Here is a 19,558-nt window from a genome sequence, read left to right as displayed (position 1 = left end):
AATTCAAAGGGAGATAATTGAATATCTTCTCTGGGTCTGGCCCTTGTTCTTGCTAAAGCCAGTGGCAAAAGCCATACCCGTGGCATCTCAGTTTCTATTACCAGCTTCAAAAGGTGTTTCTTTATTTCTCCATTTATTCTTTCAACTCGGCCTGAGCTCTGAGGGTGCCAGGGGGTATGGAGGTTCCATTGTATTCCTAAAGCAGTCATAACCCCTTGAAGAATTTTTCCTGTTGTCTCAGTTTTGAAAGACAGGTGTCTGCTAAGGAAGGCAGAAGCCCCCCTTGAAGTGGCAGATATAACCCCTTTTCCCTCCAAGTTATTATATTTTGAAATCAAGGGCCTTTAGGCAAAGATGTGGGAAATAGGAATAGCAGTTCTTTACTATATATATATATATATATATATATATAACCAGTCAAACAAAACAACAACAACTATGGCAGTAACAGCAAACACAAACCCAGTGCCAGCCTCTCTCGGCTGTCAGGCCCTTTCCCCTCGGGTGCAGTTCCGGTCGCAGCCGGCAGGGGCGCTGGCGGCTCCCGGTGAGCAGGGCAGGTGCGATGGTTCCTCCGCGGCTTCAGGGGGCGCTCCGGAGCGAGCTCGGGAAACACGCGGCACTGGTGCCCTGGGATCCCGGGAAGGGATGGAACAAAGGCTTCACAAACCCCTGGGCAGCCGATCCCGGACTCTCAGGAACGGCAGTCTGGAACGGCAGGCTGGAACGGCAGGCTAGAGCGGCAGGCTAGAACGGCAGGCTGGAGCGGCAGGGATGAACACAAATCCCGGGTGGCAGGCGAGATGTATCCAGATGGGAGAACCCCACGGAGGCTCAGGCAGGCAGGGCGAGCAGGGCTACAGCGTAGCGAAAGCTCGAAGCAGCAGCGGGGCAGGGCAGCCACAGCTCGGCCTCCAGCAGGGCAGGGAAAGCGGCTTTTGGGGTCCCGGCGTTGTTTCCAGCAGGAAGCAAAGAACGGCCAAAAAGAAAGAAGCAGCAGCTCCTTTCTCTGCAGCTTCTCTCTCCAGACGCTCAGAGCGAACTGACCCCACACCCAGGTGTAGACAAAGGAGTAGCCAGGCCCGCCCCACTCCCCTTTTTTGTCTTTCTTAAATACAGCTATTTGTCCCCTAGCAACATGCATATGGGAGAAAATTCCTTTAACAGGAAAAAAACTAAGACTAAACTAAAACCCCAACACCTGTAAAATGAGATCCCCTATCTGAGTCTATTGCTTCCACAATCCCATATGTTGGAATTATTTGTTCCAAAAATACCTTAATAACTGATTGTGTAGTTGCTGAAGCAGTTGGAACTTCTTCTGGCCACCTTGTTAGCTGACATACTATTACCAGAAGATAGTTGAACCTTGCCACTCCGGGCATTTCGGTAAAATCCACCTGGCATCTTTGGATGGGACATACAGCCCAAGGCCTGGCTCCCCTGGCAATTTTCCTTGTAACCCTGTTATTGGTTTTAGCACAAATCAAACAACCTTCAATAGCTTGCTTTGCCAGAGTAAAAAGACCCACAGCAGCGTACATTTTTGAGGAAGGCTTCTGCCAGTCCTCAGGAGCCCAAATGGCTCCCTTCATGAAGTTAATAACTGTAAGGCCAGAGCTTTTCGTATCCACTGTTTACCATCCCTTGTAAACCAATTATCCCCTTTTTCCTCTGCCCCACTCTTTTTAATTATCTCGAGTTCTTCTGGTGGAAAAGAGTTCTTCTGGCAGCGATGGGGCTACTGGGAGTGAGGGGAGGATCTTAAAGATTTCTGGCAACAGTGCAGCTTTCCGAGCCTCTTCATCAGCTGGTCGGTTATCTATTGCTTCTTCTGAGTACTTTGCCTGGTGTCCCCTAACGTGTATTATTGCCACCCCTTTTGGTAAATTCACCACCTCCAATAGGCAAGAAATTAAGCTCTCATGAGCTAACGTTTTTCCCCTGCAGGTTAATAAACCTTGTTCTTCTTATAATTTCCTAAATGCATCACCCCATATGCATATTTAGAATCAGTAAAAATATTCACTATTTTGTCTCGATATAATTCACAAGCTCTCACAAGCGCATACAGGTCCGCTGTCTTAGCTGACCATGTGGGTGGCGACCTCCCCCCTTCCTTTAATTCCCTTCCATTAATAATAATAATACTATAAATCGCTTCCCTTCTACCACCCTTGAAGATCCATCAATAAACACATTTTCTTCCTCAGGCCAGGAAGTGTTTCATAAATCTTCCCTAGCCTGGGTCTGGAGATCTATCACTTGAATGTAGTCATGGGTTTCTTCCTGGCCCCCCTCTTCAGGGCTGTACAGACAGGAGACTGGGTTAAACCCTTCCCTGTTTCTCAATTCTAAGTTCTCTCGGTCCATTAAACAAGATTCATACTGTAATAACAGAGTGCTGGTCATTCACTTAGAGGTTCGGTTAACAAAGCTTTAACCTGATGTGAAACTTTAACAATCAGATACTCCCCCCTCGTCAGTTTTCAGGCCTTGGTTACCATCAGAGCTGTGGCTGCATAATTCTGCAGACAATGGAGCCAGACTCTGGCCACTGGGTCTAACAGGTTAGAAAAATAAGCAACAGGCTGCCGTGTTCCCCCATGCTCTTGTACCAAAATTCCTTTAGCATGGCCCTGTTTAACATACACATATAATTCAAATTCCTTTTCTGAGTCTGGAAGAGCTAAGACTGGGGCATTAACCAATTTGTCTTTTAATTTTCTAAAGCTTTGCTCTCCTTCTGGTGTCCATACCACGACAGTAGGACTGTTTTGTGGCACTGTTGGGGCTGCCCGAGGCAGCACAGTGTCCAGTTGCAGACGTCCTTGGTGTCAGCTGCAGCAAGCAGGGAAAGCTGGCTCCTTCACAAGGAGTGAGCCCCAAACAAAGATGATGTAAAAGCGTCAGTGGAGGCAAAGGACGAGAGAGGGGTCTTTGTATAGGTTCCAGCTGGTTTATTTCAGGTGGAGAGACCTGCAAAGACCAGGGATAAGGGAGAACACAGTATTCTATACGGGGGTGGAACAAAGGGAAACAACCAATGGGGATCGACTGAGGAGGAGCAGATAACAGGGGAATAACCAATGGGGATAACTTAGGGGAGGGAATTACATGAGTCAATCAATGGGGCATCGAGGAAGGAAGAACTTTCCAGAACTAATACATAAGCAATTAAGAGAAATGCATAAACATGAGCTTATACATAAAACTGGGTGGAGAACTCCTAAACCAATAAACTTAAAACATGTAAACTAAGACCCACTAGGAACATAGGAACTCGCCGAAACCAAAGGATGAGGATTAGACTTCGGTGTTCTGGAGGCATGTCCACCAGTCCTCTGAATGCTCTGTTGCAGTGTCCACAGCCACATGCACCGCAAAAGTTTTGGGTTAAAAAGTAATATAAAGGTGTTGGGGTTTTAGGAGCTCTCCTGGGTTTTTTTTTCTGTTAAAGGAATTTTGCCCATACATGTTGCCAGGGGGACAAATGGCTGGGTACTTCAGAAAAACAAAAGAGCTGGCTGCTCTTTTTGTTTCACCTGGGTGTGTGGGCAGTTCGGTCTCCCTCGATAGGACAGAAAGGGAGTCTGCTTTCTTTGGCTGCTTTTCCTTTCTGCTGGAGAAGCCCCGGGATCCCAAGCCTGCCTTCCCTGCTGCGCTCGGAGCCGGGCCGTGGCCACCCTGCCCCGCCATTGCTTCAAGCCTTCTCTACGTTGTAGCCGTGCTCGACCTGCCCAGACCTCCGAGGGGGTTACCCCTTTGGATACATCTCGTCTGCCACCCGGGATTTGTGTTCCTCCCTGCTGCTCCAGCCTGCTGTTCCAGCCTGCTGTTCCAGCCTGCTGTTCCTGAGGGTCCGGCCGGAGACCGGGATCGGCTGCCCGGGGGTTTGTGAAGCTTCTTTGTTCCATCCCTTCCCGGGATCCCAGGGCACCAGTGCCGCATGCTCCCCGAGCTCACTCCGGAGCGCCCCCTGCAGCCGCGGGGGAGCCATCGCACCTGCCCTGCTCACCGGGAGCCGCCAGCGCCCCTGCCGGCTGTGACCGGAACTGCACCCGAGGGGAAAGGGCCTGACAGCCGAGAAGGCTGGGACTGTGTTTGTGATTGTTTGCTGTTACTGCCATAGTTATTGTTGTTTGTTTGACTGGTTATACACATATAGATATATAATAGTAAAGAACTGTTATTCCTATTTCCCACATCTTTGCCTCAAAGCCCCCTTGATTTCAAAATTATAATAACTCGGAGGGAAGGGGGTTGCATTTTTCATTCCAAGGGAGGCTTCTGCCTTCCTTAGCATACACCTGTCTTTCAAACCAAGACAGATCTTGGCGCCCAAACATGGGGCCTGAGGGCATTAAGAGAGAGAGGTGAAAAAGGAATAACAGTTCCTGGATAACTTAATTTTGTGTGCAAGATATGGGAACCTTGTAAGGCAGCACTATGTGGTCTATTTTACCCTGGTTCAGGTGGGACGTGGTTGTGGCTATATTCTTCCCCTTTGCAGCTCCTTACCTAAACATGGGTCCTCTGACTAAGGCTACCATTGCTGTTATCCAGTTTGCGCTATGGGTCGAGAAGGTGAGGAATTCATGGGTTTTTAACTTCCTCCCGAATGTGGGCACATGGATAAAGGGCTATCACACACTGAGTGCATGTTTTTGGGGTTATGTTAAAAATGGTACCTTCTGTGAGGAAATGACACCAGGGGAAGCTTTCTCCCAACCCCTCAACCAGTTCTTTGGTCTCACCCTACCCTAATTTTCGAAGGCTTTAGATTCACTCTAACCAACTGCTGCTGGTAAGCCTACTCTACTCAGTAAGTTGAGATTGGCTTGGATAACTACCCAGACACCAGCCCCAGAGACTAGAGATCCTACCCCAGAGCCTGATCCTGCCCCAGAACCTGACACGGCCCCAGACACTAGAGATCCTACCCCAGAGCCTGATCCAGCCCCAGAGCCTGACACAGCCCCAGACACTAGACATCCTGCAAGACAGCCTGACCCTGCCCCACAGCCTGATACCGCCCAACAGCCCACCTCAGAAATGGACTACCTGAACTGGGTGGGGGTACTGGTGAAGGGGATGCTGGAGATGCGCCAGGAAGTATGCCAAGTGCTAAGGGAATACACCTCCTCACCTAGTGAAAAACCCTCTCCCTGCCCCAAAGAGGGTGAGTCCAATGGTGCAGCAGTGGAACCCACAGATGTTACAACCGTCCAGGTTTCAGCTGAACCACAAGGACAACCACAGCCAGCAGCAGTCGCCCCTGTGCAAAGGAGGAAGTGTAAGACCAAATCAGTACGACCAGTTAATGATGATGGGGAACCAGGGCCCTCACAACCAGCAGGAGAGCCAGAGTCAGAAATCATCACTGAGTCCCTGTCGTACGACAGTCTCCATGGTATGCGAAACGACATTGTGCAAAGGGGGCGTGAGCCTTATACAACCTGGCTGCTTCGGGTTTGGGACCTTATGGGCACAGGTGTGCAACTGGATAGTGGTGAGGCAAGGTATCTGGGATCATTGACCTAGGACCCAGATGTGGACCAGATATTTGTGAGGGAGCCAGGACCCCTTTCTCTCTGGGAGCGGCTCTTAACGAGTGTGAGAGAAAGGTTTGTTCACAAAGACAGAATGCAGGAGTACCATCATAGAATGCAGTGGAAGACACTCAAGGAAGGGATCCAGCAGCTAAGAGAGGTGGCAGTATTAGAGGTACTCTTTGGGAGGGATGGACAGCATGATAATGACCCCGATAAGGTCAAGTGCACAGGACAGATGATGTTGAACCTGGCAAAGCTAGGGCCACTGCAATACACCACCTTCATTGCAACGATTGATGCTGACAATAACCATGAAACAGTGGGCTCTGTTGCCAACAAGCTCAGGAATTATGACAGTATGGTCAATGGTCCACTGAAAGCTCATGTCTCTGCTGTGGTCCAGGACCTCAAAGAGGAGATGAAGGAGATGAGGAAGGAAATGAGGGAGGAGATGAGGGAGGAGATGATGAAGGTCAGTGTGGCACCAGTGAGAGTCACAGGCCCCCAAGTCAGAGCCCGTCGTCCCCCTGCTAGAGAGAGAGGGCACACCCCACGAGCTGAGCTGTGGTTTTTTCTGTGCGAGCATGGGGAAGACATGAGAAGGTGGGATGGGAAACCCACCTCTGTCCTGGCAGCGCTGGTGCGTGAACTCAAGGAGGGAGGCACTAATCGAGGGGGTTCCACTAAGGTGAAAGTAGCCTCAGCCTCCCATGACCGAGCTGCCAGGTATTACAAAAGGGAGGATGATATGTCAGATCCCCTTGAAGGGACCTCGAGCATGTACGCCCAGGGAAAGAATGATAACCAGGCCTAGAGGGGCCCTGCCTCTAGCCAGGAAGAGGTACGGGAGAACCGAGTTTTCTGGACAGTGTGCATTCAATGGCCTGGCACATCAGAGCCACAAAAATATGATGCATTGGTTGATACTGGGGCACAGTGTACTTTAATGCCATCGGGACATGCGGGGGCAGAACCTGTATCCCTTGCTGGGGTGACTGGGGGATCACAGCAGTTGACCCTTTTGGAAGCTGAGGTGAGCCTGACTGGGAAGGAGTGGCAAAAGCATCCGATTGTGACCAGCCCAGAGGCCCCGTGTATTCTGGGCATAGACTTCCTCTGGAACGGCTATTACAAAGACCCAAAAGGACTCCGGTGGGCATTTGGGATTGCTGCTGTGGAGGTAGAGGGCATTAGGCAATTGAACACCCTGCCTGGACTGTCAGAGAATCCTTCTGCAGTTGGGCTCCTGAAAGTGGAAGAGCAACGAGTGCCAATTGCCACCTCGACATTGCACTGCCGGCAGTATCGGACAAATCGAGATGCTGTGATCCCCATCCACAAGATGATCCGGGAGCTGGAGAGCCAAGGGATGGTCAGCAAGACCCACTCACCCTTCAACAGCCACATCTGGCCTGTGCGCAAGTCTGAAAGGGAATGGAGATTGACTGTGGACTATCGTGCCTTGAATGAAGTGGCTCCACCATTGAGCACTGCTGTGCCGGACATGTTGGAGCTCCAGTACGAGCTGGAGTCCAAAGCAGTGAAGTGGTATGCCACTATTGACATTGTGTGGAGTATGCCAAGCCCCTGCCCTGGAGGGATCTCTGCTGAGATAAGAGATTTTGCAATCGCCCAGCAGGACTCCCTGGAAAGGCAACCACTTCTTTAGTCACGGCGAGAAAAGACAGACCCACAATCCTTTAGGAGACCCTATGCAGATCCTTCGTAACCCATTAGTCCTCACCCATCCCCTGTATCCCTATAAAAGCAAGCCCTCTGCCCCTGTGCAAAGAGGGTTCTTGTCCCTGGCTTTCCCCTTCGCCGGAGAGGACCAACAATAAAGCTACCTTCGTGCGGAACCAGCCACACGAGCCTCTCATCTCTCTCTCTGGTCTGGCTTGGCCTGGAGGCTGCCCTGCAGAGCTGAGCTGGAATCACGAGCTGATAATCACTAAAGAGCTGACAGTCTCTGCAAGGGCCCTCCTGGCCAGCAGCTGAGGGAAGACACCGGGCCTTGGGAAGGCGATTCCTTTCGGGACCATCTCCCCGGACCGGTCACCTCTTCCTGGGTCAGAGCCACTGACCCCATCACCAGCCGTAATAACATTGCTAATGCATTTTTCTCCATTCCTCTGGCAGCAGAGTGCAGGCCTCAGTTTGCTTTCACCTGGAGGGACGTGCAGTACACCTGGAACTGACTGCCCCAGGGGTGGAAGCACAGTCCCACCATCTGCCATGGACTGATCCAGGCTGCACTGGAAAAGGGTGAGGCCCCAGAACATCTGCAGTATATTGATGACATCATTGTGTGGGGGAACATAGCATCGGAGGTATTTGAGAAAGGAGAATCATCCAAATTCTCCTGGAAGCTGGATTCGCCATCAAGAAGAGCAAAGTCAAGGGACCTGCCTGAGAGATCCACTTCCTGGGAGTAAAGTGGCAAGATGGACGATGTCAGTTTCCCACCAAGGTCATCAATAAGATCACAGCAATGTCTCCACCGACTAGCAAGAAGGAAACACAAGCTTTCCTAGGTGCCATAGGTTTTTGGAGAATGCACATTCCCGAGTACAGCCAGATCGTGAGCCCTCTCTACCTGGTTACCCGCAAGAAGAACGATTTCCACTGGGGCCCCGAACAGCAGCAAGCCTTCGCCCAGATCAAGCAGGAAATCGCTCATGCGGTAGCCCTTGGCCCAGTCAGGACAGGACCAGAGGTGAAGAAGGTGCTCTACTCTGCAGCCGGGAACAATGGTCTGTCCTGGAGCCTCTGGCAGAAGGTGCCTGGTGAGATTCGGGTCTGACCACTGGGATTCTGGAGCCGAAGCTACAGAGGGTCTGAAACCAACTGTACTCCCACAGAGAAAGAGATCTGTGCAGCTTATGAAGGAGTCCAAGCTGCCTCCGAAGTAATCGGCACAGAGGCACAACTCCTCCTGGCACCCCGAATACCGGTGCTGGGGTGGATGTTCAAAGGAAAGGTTCCTTCCACGCATCACACCACCGACGCTACTTGGAGCAAATGGATTTCACTCATCACGCAGCGTGCCCGAATTGGAAACCCAAGTCACCCTGGGATCTTGGAAATAATTACGAATTGGCCAGAAGGTGAGACTTTTGGGTTATCTTCTGAAGAAGAAGAGGAACAAGTGACACGGGCCGAAGAAGCCCCACCATATAACAAGCTACCAGAGAGTGAAAGACAATACACCCTCTTCACTGATGGTTCCTGCCAAATTGTAGGCGCTAGCCAGAGATGGAAAGCCGCTGTATGGAGCCCCACACGACAAGTTGCACAGGCTACTGAAGGAGAAGGTGGATCGAGCCAATTTGCTGAATTCAAAGCCGTCCAATTAGCTCTGGACATAGCTGAAAAAGAGAAGAGGCCAAAGCTCTACCTCTACACTGATTCATGGATGGTAGCCAATGCTCTGTGGAGTTGGCTGGAAAGGTGGAAGAAGGCAAACTGGCAGCACAGAGAAAAACCAATCTGGGCTGCTGATGAGTGGAAAGGCATTGCCACTGGGGTAGAGAAGCTATCCGTGAAGGTCCATCATGTAGATGCTCACGGCCCCAAGAGCTGGGCTAATGAAGAACATCGTAACAACAAACAGGTAGATCAGGCTGCGAAAATGGAGGTGTCCCAGATAGACTTGGATTGGCAACATAAAGGAGAGTTGTTCCTAGCTCGATGGGCCCATGATGCCTCAGGCCATCAGGGTCGAGATGCCACCTATAAGTGGGCACGAGACCGAGGGGTGGATCTAACCATGGACAGTATCCCCCAGGTGTTGCATGACTGTGAGACGTGCTGCAATCAAGCAGGCCAAGCGGGTGAAGCCCCTGTGGTATGGTGGACGGTGGTCCAAATACAAGTATGGGGAGGCCTGGCAGATTGATTACATCACACTGCCTCAAACACGCCAAGGCAAGCGCTATGTGCTCACAATGGTAGAAGCCACCACTGGATGGCTGGAGACCTACCCTGTGCCTCACGCTACAGCCCGGAACACCATCCTGGGCCTTGAAAAGCAAGTCCTTTGGAGGCATGGCACCCCTGAGAGAATTGAGTCTGATAATGGGACTCATTTCAAGAATAACCTTATTAACACCTGGGCTAGAGAACATGGCATTGAGGGGGTGTGCCACATCCCTTACCATGCACCAGCAGCTGGGAAGGTTGAGTGGTGTAATGGATTGTTGAAAACCACCTTGAAGGCACTGGGTGGGGGGACTTTCAAAAACTGGGAGGTGCATTTAGCAATAGCCACCTGGTTAGTTAACACCCGAGGTTCCACCAGCCGAGCAGGCCCTGCCCAATCCGAACCCCGACAAACAACAGACGGGGATAAGGTTCCAGTGGTGCACATGAGAGATATGCTTGGGAAAACTGTCTGGGTTAATTCTGCCTTGAGCAAAGACAGACCTATCTCTAGGGTTGTCTTGGCTCAGGGACCCGGTTGCACCTCATGGGTGATGCAAAAGAATGGAGAGACCCGATGCATACTTCAAGGGGACCTTGTTTTAGGGTGAACTACCCATGGCTCTGTACTTGTATCAGTATCAGCATGTATATATGTATATAATTCAGGTGATGAATGTATTTATATGGTTAAAAAGGTTAAGTTTCATGTAACATGTTAGTATGGGAAAAATTCGGGGTGGATAATGTTGGGGTTTTAGGAGCTCTCCTGGGTTTTTTTTTCTGTTAAAGGAATTTTCCCCCCATACATGTTGCCAGGGGGACAAATGGCCGGATACTTCAGAAAAACAAAAGACCTGGCTGCTCTTTTTGTTTCACCTGGGTGTGTGGGCAGTTCGGTCTCCCTCGATAGGACAGAGAGGGAGTCTGCTTTCTTCGGCTGCCTTTTCTTTATGCTGGAGAAGCCCCGGGATCCCAAGCCTGCCTTCCCTGCCGTGCTCGGAGCCGGGCCGTGGCTGCCCTGCCCCGCTGCTGCTTCGAGCCTTCTCTACGTTGTAGCCGTGCTCGCCCTGCCTGCCCAGACCTCCGAGGGGGTTCCCCGTTTGGATACATTGTGTCTGCCACCCGGGATTTGTGTTCGTCCCTGCCGTTCCAGCCTGCCGTTCCAGCCTGCTGTTCCTGAGAGTCCGGCTGGATACCGGGATCGGCTGCCCGGGGGTTTGTGAAGCTTCTTTGTTCCATCCCTTCCCGGGATCCCAGGGCACCAGTGCCGCGTGCTCCCCGAGCTCACTCCGGAGCGCCCCCTGCAGCCGCGGGGGAGCCATCGCACCTGCCCTGCTCACCGGGAGCTGCCAGCACCCCCTGCCGGCTGTGACCGGAACTGCACCCGAGGGGAAAGGGCCTGACAGCCGAGAAGGCTGGGACTGTGTTTGTGATTGTTTGCTGTTACTGCCATAGTTATTGTTGTTTGTTTGACTGGTTATACACATATAGATATATAATAGTAAAGAACTGTTATTCCTATTTCCCACATCTTTGCCTAAAAGCCCCTTGATTTCAAAATTATAATAACTCGGAGGGAAGGGGGTTGCATTTTTCATTCCAAGGGAGGCTTCTGCCTTCCTTAGCATACACCTGTCTTTCAAACCAAGACAAAAGGTCTGGCCAAAACAGAACAATCCTCAATTCATGCTCTGCAGTGCCCCACCAAACTTGAAAAACTGCCATAACTCTTTTTTTAGTCTGGGGTAATAGTACTTGTAAAATTCCTTGTATTCTTTCTGGATCAATACAACCAAGTCCTCCAGTCAAAATATGTCCCAAATATTTAATTAATTTTTTTTTCTACCAACTGGGCTTTCTTTTCAAACACTCTAAATTCCTTTTTTGCAAGAAAATTAGGCAGCTTCACAGTAGCCTCTTCAACCATCTTTTCCTGTTCCCCTCATAAAAGCAAATCATGTACTGCAGCAACCTAATTCCCGAGGGTGGAGTAAATTCTTATCCCGGACAGAGAAAAAATACATCATACACTTTTCGAACAACTCCCAGTACCTTTGTTAACTTTTTATAAATCATTGACACCGAGCACAGCAAAATAGAAATCCAGATTCGTGCCCCTGCTCTGTAAAAATTACATACCAGGGACAAAATTGGTGCTATCTGTGTGTAGGTAAACAGGCCTAGGGACCAGAAAGACATTAGTACCTGAAACCAGAAAGACATTATTACCTCAAACAACAGGGTGACTACTTTACCCCAATACAAAGTAATTAAAACCAAACCAAAATGTAATTTGTACAGTTTTTTTTCACTTTCTTCCAAGCCCCATGTTGAGCACCAATATTATTTGTCCCGGTTTGAGACAAATTGGAGGAAACATCCTCTGATAGAAAGCAGGTTTCAGTCGCCCCTCTCCTACCAGGTTTGGGGGAAAAAAATTCCTCAGAGGAAAGTGAAAAAAACCTATTTATTTAACAAGCAGTGTGCACGCAGGCACCAAAAAGAATGAATAATGTTAAATAATAAAACCTCTCACTGTGGAGAAGACCTGAGAAGATTCAAAGTCCTTTCTGTGCATGTGGCAGTCTCTCTCCATAGCTGGGGTGAGGCGTAGGCCCCTCCAGGCCATGATGTAGGGCCTCTCCATGATGGTATTCTGGACCGGAGCAAACAGTTCCAAGAGAAGAAGAAGAAAAACTAAAGTCCCAGGAAAGCTTCTTGCCTCAGCTAGCAGGCTTGCCAAAAAGCAAAGAATTTGAACTCTCAATGTCTATCCTGAGTAACAGAGCCGAAAGCTGGCTAAAAGCAGGAAGGTGCTTTCCTCAGCTCTGCCGCAGCGAGAACACAGGGGAGTGTATGAGTCCTTGAGCACAAAACACTCTGAAGAATTTGCTTGGCTTCCCTCCCCCCTCCCCTGGACCCAGTTTTAAAGGCACAGAACTCATGCCTGGCATAGGGCAGACGATAGGGAATACAGTATCATACAGTCACCCCAGGACAATTCTCTTAATATTTTCTGCAAGGCTTGCCCAAACAAAACAGGTGACTCATTATATCCCTGTGGGAGGACTGTCCAGGTGTTCCGGTTTGGCCAAATTTAGAAATATATCCTCTGAGAGAAGGCACAACCACCCCTCCCCCTACCAGGTTTGAAATTTTCCTCGAAGGAAAGCGAAGGAGATAAAACTATTTATTTAACAAACACACGGGAAAGGAAAATAATACTAAATAATAAAATATTTCGCTGTGGAGGAAAAACCTGGGAAAATGTTAGAGTCCTCCCTTTGGTCTCGGACCTGGGGCTTGGCCCAGGGCCAGGCCCTCTGTGCCCAGTGGAAAGTCCTCCTGATGTGCTCTGATGTTAAAGCAATCAAGCAGTCCATCAGAAAAGGGAGAAAATCTGACATTCCAGGGAAGGAAAATTTCAACTCTCAGTCTCTCTCCGGAGAAAAAGCAGCTGAACCCCTGGCCAAAAAAAAACCTGTCCTGGGAGCAGCCAGTCGGGTGTTTCCTCCCTCCCCTGCCGCAGCTGGGAAACAAATTGCTATCTCTGTGTGACCTTGAACAAGCTGCAAACTGCTTTGAAAAGGTTTTGCTCAGGTTTTTCCTTCCCCCTCTTAGGCTCAGTTTAGAGGCATAGAAAGGCACAGAAATTAATTTCTGGGTAAGATAAACAGAATTGCCCAATCAAAATTTATAAAGAAATAACATTTATTATGTGACCGAAATATCGGGCTCAAAAGCCACGATCCAGAAAAGCACCTCCAAGCCCAGGATCAGAGCTGGGTGAACACGCATAGATCTGATCTCTATCTCATCAGACCTCCCAAGTTCACAAATGCTGCTTTGGCTGGTTCCTTCATATACAGTTTTTGGGCAGAGTCCGAATTAATTCTATTTTTCTCGCAATTTAGCATATTCATGATGTTTTCTTGTCCCGAAGTTGGGCTGCACAAAGCCTTTCCTGGGTCTGATGAATTGTCCATCCTGGGTGATGAGTGGGCCATTTCTGGTGATGGAAGGGCCATCTCTGATGATGAATGGGCCATCTCTGGTTCCTGGAACAGTTATTTTTAGTTCCCGGAATGTCCGATTCCTTATCAGATGAGATGTAAATATCAGAAAGTGGTGATCGAGTTGTCATGGTGTCAATGTCCCGGTGATAAGATCCAACCCCACCTGGGTGGAATCCTCACATTGTTTACATCTATGAGAGAACTTCTTTTAGTGTTGTGAAATTTTTCTCTCAGCCAGGCTGGTGGAGGGATTTTGAAACTCTGTCTCTGCATGGTCTTATTACATTTCAGTTTTATACATAATACCACGAATTACATACTTTATTTATAACATGGGCATAAGCAGCGATATGAGATACACATCATAAGGTCACCCCAAGACACCAGGTCAATTGTTGTTTTACCATTTTCCCTCCTTCTTCCTGTTCCCACTCAAAGGTAAAAAATACTGTTTACTGTCCCCTGTAATTGGACACCCATAGAAAGCATCCTTCAAATCCATGATGTGAAGAAGGGATCTGATTCAGGATGGTATAGAAATCCAAAACTGTGGGATGCTTTGGTTTGACAGTTTCATTTATTATTCTTAAATCCTGTACCATTCTGTAGGTTCCATCTGGTTTCTTAACTGGCAGGATAGGGGTGTTATAGGGAGACATACATGGCTCCCTGCCTTTAGCAGGGACTCAATGACAGGCTGTAACCCCTTCTTTCCCTCCCTTGAAAGAGGGTATTGCTTTTTAGACACCACTTGTCCTGGTTGCTTCAAGGTAATTTGGAGAGGCTCTATGTCTAGTTTTCCGTATTCCCCTGGGGCTGCCCACACTTCCAGGTTTATTTCAGCATAAGCCTTCTCAGACATTTTACACAAAGTTACCACCGTGTTAGACTCTGTATCATTTTTCACAATACTAATTTTCCACACATTCCCACTTTAGCCATCAAATCTGTTCTCAATAAATTACAATCACAATTAGGAATAAACAGGAATTCATGCATTTCAAACCTATTCCTCACATTTACTAATAGTGGTTGAATAAAACATACCCACTCATCCTTTCCACTCACCCCTTGAATAATCAAAGATTGTTTTGACAATTTTCTCCCCTTAAGGATAAAATTCAAGGTGGCTTGAGAGGCCCATGTCTACCAGGAAACACACCTCCTCTCGATCTGGACCCACCTTAAAAGTTAACAAGGGCTCCAGTGTGGTGGGTCCCTGGTATAATGGGAGCCCCTGACACCCCTAGCAATTCTTCTCTATTATCTTCTGGACTTCCTGAGGGTCCAGCTGTTTCTGCAGACATTCCCTCTTCAAGTGTCCTTCTGCCCTGCAGATAGCACACTGATTATTTCCCAACCGCTGTTTGTGTTGGCTCTTCCCTGCTGAGGAGGGAATGCCTCTGCCACTTCCTTGTCCCCCCTTCTATCCCAGGGGACCTCTTGGGTCCTGCGGTTTATCCCTCTGGGGCCGTAAAAACTCTGCCATCACCTTTGTCTTTGCCTTCGCCTTTTCCCCATCCCTTTTTACATGCACCTGCTGTATCTTTCTAACCAGTTCATCCAGGGACTTATTCTGCCTTTCCTCTAGTCCCCCCCGCTACTGCCTGTGGGTACTCATTTTCCCACAGCTCAAAACCATTTGTTTCTCCAGTGAACCAAACAAAATCCTTAAAAGAAAATCCTAATCCTTCCACATACAATTTGCATTTCGCAGATATTCTTTCCTCCTCCTCCTTGTGCTCACTCTCCTCACTACACACCGTATACCAGAGCCGGTCCCTGTCCTTCTCCAGTGTCCAAAAGGCTCACCCCTGGTGCTCCCGGCGGGCATGGCCAGCAGCACCACAGGCGGCCGGGGCGTTCCGCAGCCTCACGGGGGCCGGGGGGCCACTGCTGCCCCTGCCTGGTGGTGGGGTCAGGCACAGCCCGGCACCGAGTCCTGGCTGCCCCACAGCTCCGGCCTGGCCCTGCACCTTTCCACAGACCCCCAGCCTGTGCTGCCGTTTCTGCCACTCTGTGCATGGTCCTGCTGCTCCTTGCCTTAACCATATCTCTCCACATTCCCCTTCAACCAATCCTTTCCCAACATACCAACACCATTCGTCCATCCCTTGTTGTCAGGACCCCTTCTCAACTCCCCTTATTGCCCCCCCAGGCATGGATTGTATAGACCCCCTTCTTGACTCCCCTTATTTCCTCCCCCCCCAGGCATGGATTGTATAGACCCCCTTCTTGACTCCCCTTATTTCCTCCCCCCCCCAGGCATGGATTGTTGAGATCCTTTCTCGACTTTCCCTTATTGCCCCCTCTGGGCATCTATGTCTTTACCTCTGGGAGAATGTGTAAACCAACTCAACATTCTTCCAAGGGATTCTTCAGAGATATTTTGGGATCGTCATCCCGTTTGCTGGGGCCCCTTCCCAGCTTTACCTTTGCTACCCTCCATGGGTGCCCTGTTTTACCTGTGCTACCCTCCATCGGTGCCCTCCCAGGTTTACTCTCTGAAGATCCCATTGTACTCACCGGTGAGATTTTCAGGGGTCCTTCCCTGTGGACTCTTCACAGCCCCCCCCGGTCCGTCACTCGTCTGTCTCCTGGACAGTCTCAGGAACCCAATCAATTGCCCAGTGCTGGCCGCCACCAAGGGGAGCTGATCACTGAAACTGGATGAGGCGCGCCTTCAGCTCCACTCGCTGCCCCCGGACGGTGGAAATATCCCAGACAAGAGCCCTGAAATTGTCAGGAAAATTAATCCACAAACACCAGATGTTTATGTCCAAGAAGGAGACAGAGGAGTCCTGTAACTTTATTCAAATAAAGGGAGAGGTCATGGGCATTTCCCACGGGGTCCCTCAAATTGTTGGAGGATGCAGCCTCCTTTTTATCCTGATTTCCCGGCCTCATTTCCCTCTATCTTTCCCCACTGGCTGAGGTACTTGAGAGGTACAGACTTCCCAAATTGTGTAATACAGCCCCCGTTCTAATGTCTACCTCCCCTCCCTTTTCTTTTTCCTTGTGTCTGTTCTTTTTCTCTAAATCCAGGGCCTTAGCAAGGCCTTGGATGTGTAACAGTCTGTGTCAATTAGTGGAATTCCTATGGAATTTATGGTTCCTCCCATTGCTTCTTTCACCTCTCAGTATCTGGCTTTATCTACCAGCAGACCCACAGTTTTTTTGTAAAGACACCTCTCTCATTCCTTTCAACTGCAACCATCACTTCAACAGGACTGCAACCACTGTTTAATTGGACTGCTCCCACCACCCTGACCAACAGGGTGCCTGGTTGTACTCTGACTTTTGTGGGTTAAAGCCAGTTTTTTCTGAATCATTGCATTTATTTTAATCTTTCTATTAAACTGTAACTCCGAACTGAAATCTCTCTCAAGGTATTTGTGTGGGGTTCATTTCTCCCACTGGTTCACTTTCAAACTAGTACAGCATTTAAATACTTAAATGACCCTTACTGAGGAAAAAGGTTACTTTCTTGGCCTTGCTGTCCTTCAAAGTTCTGGTCATATGATTTTGTTCCTTTCCATGCCGTTTGTCAGAGCCAGAAGACGACTCTCTTAGCTGCCCTGGACCTCATCCTTCAGCTCACTTGTCCTTTCTTGATGTCAGCTATGAGGATCTCCATCTGCAAAGATAATATGGAAGGTACACGGTGTAGGCCGCAGATAGTAAGCCTTAGCCCTTCCCTGGCTCTGTGGTCATCATTCCACACAAGCCAACAAAGGAAACCTCGTGGTTTTTGTCTACTATAGGCCACTTGATAAAGGAGTAGGTTGGCATAAGAAATCAGGTAAGCAAGGCAGGAGCCCAATGTGGCTGCGTAACGGCCTTCTCTTCTGGTTGAGCTGAAGTGCAAGGAGAAAATGCATAGGTAGTGGAAGCAGGCACATGCATCCTGGGAAGAATCTAAAGATGCTGCCCATGTGTGTAGGGATGATATCAGAAAAGCTGAGGCACAGCTGGAGCTGAATTTGGAAAGGGATATGAAGGATCATAAGATGGGCTTCCACAGGTGCATTGGTCAGAAAAGGAAGACTAAAGACTCCACTCCCATCCCCCTCCCTTCCCCTGCTGATAAATAAGCCAGTGTCAGAGACTGAAATATTACATTTTATGACTTAAACATTTTCTTAAAGGACTTTTAAAACTATTACAAAAGCTGAAGAGAAGACTCCCACACCCTGAATGGGGGCCTGACTGAGGCCTGACACTGCTCGCTGATGAAGATAAGATAAAGTAACAACTCAGGGCTGGGGACATTCACTGAGCATAGGCTTAACACCTCCAAGATGAGGACCACAGCCCCAGGGCTATCAGCTGCCAGGCTCGCACAGACCCTCCCACCAAGGGGTGGAGGGAGGAGAGGCTTTGGGTGTCTTGGAAAAGCCTGTGGTCAGAGGTGCAGTGACTGCCCATCCTCCACTGTGCAGAGGAGCCCAGCTGAGGGGTCCTCACTGGGGGGAGAAGCTTATCCACAACAGGAGGGGGTGACATGGCCCATCACAGGGGCCCCCCCCAAGGGGTCCCCAGACCCTGCACCAGAGCACCAGAGATGATGCAACACACCCTCAGTGTTGCAAGGGACAGTATGTCAAGCTGGCCCCTGTAAGAAAGACATGTGGGCGTTCCCACCTGGCCCAAAGTGTATATTAGTCCACGGAATTCTGCACTCTTCGGCATGTGGCGGCGTGTGGCGTGTGGCAGCATGTAGCAGCGTGGCCACAGCGGCAATGGGGGACCCTCACCACCAGCAGAGCGGATGGAGGGGAGCAACGAGACGTCGTTGGGACCCTCAGATGGGTGATATGCTTCCATCTAACCCATCACCTCTCCCTGTTCCCCCACCCCCCACGCACACTTCTTTTCTTTCTCTCTTTCTTTTCTCTTCCCTTCTCTTTGCCTCTTTTACTATTAAATAAAATACATCCATTTTTTGGCAACAACATCTAACCTCGTTTGGTTTTAATCTCGTTTCTGGGGATATTTTGAACCTTCCTGGTTCTTTCCAGTTTATGCTCAGAGACTTAGCTTGCTTTGCTTTCCTGGGTCTAAACCGGATTGTAACAGCCAGGATGTCTAGTGACAAGCAACATGGAAATGGCTGTTTTATTCGGCGATTTATTTTATTCCATTTTCACTGGCACAGTTACCAAACCTCTTGGGACACTGAACCTCAAGGCAGGTCCTTGGGAAACAAAGTCCCTCCCATCATAGGAAACGATGCATTTTTAAACCATCTGAGGAACCGGTATATACAAAAGTCCTGCCCCTTGGGAGGAACAACCCCATGCACCAGTACATGCTGGAGGCCCATCGGCTGGAAAGCAGCTTTGCAAAACAGGACAATGTGCCCTTGCCGCAAAGGCGACCAAGGATATCCTTAGCCCAATATAGAGGAAAGCAGGGTTTATATATGTTACAAGACAGTTGTGTCGGCCATTCAAAGTGGTCACTGTCTCTGGGGTTGCAGGGCACCACGGACCACCCTTGGGCAGCTTTGAGGGGACTGACTCTTTTTCTAAAAGTCTCCTATCCAGCTTAACGCAAATCCTACTATCTTGAGCCCTCAGGTCAGCGGCGCCGAAGGCACGCTTTGTATTTAATTTCCTTCCAGGAGACGTGCAGCTTAGAAATGTCTACAATGGAAGTGGGGCTTTCAGGGAACAATGTAGAGCAGCTTCTGTTGGTTTTTCAAAATGTCCTGAGAAGTTAAGGCCAGGCCTGCCCTGCCCTGGCCAAAGTAGTCATTTGACTGGAGGGAGCAGCACCAAAAAGGCACAGGCACCTTTGGGTTGGACTTGATGCGGTAACAAATAACAAGAAATAGTACTCGTAGCTACTACAGCCTCTTCTGCGACCTCGTATCCCGCCCTCAAGGTCGCAGCACTACACGGGGCAGATCCCTCCGCGCCCCGCGGGCACCAGGTCGACGAGCGCGGACCCGCCAAGGGGGCGGGGAACGCGAAAACGACAGGCGAGACAGCAAATCCAGACGCGGGCGACGATCCGTCGGCCCAATGGGCGTCGCGGAGGGCCTGGCTTAGTGGAGGA

The sequence above is a fragment of the Coloeus monedula genome (genome assembly GCF_965178545.1).
Source record: "Coloeus monedula genome assembly, chromosome: W".
Lineage (NCBI taxonomy): Eukaryota > Metazoa > Chordata > Aves > Passeriformes > Corvidae > Coloeus > Coloeus monedula.
Note: the sequence above shows the minus strand (reverse complement) of the source record.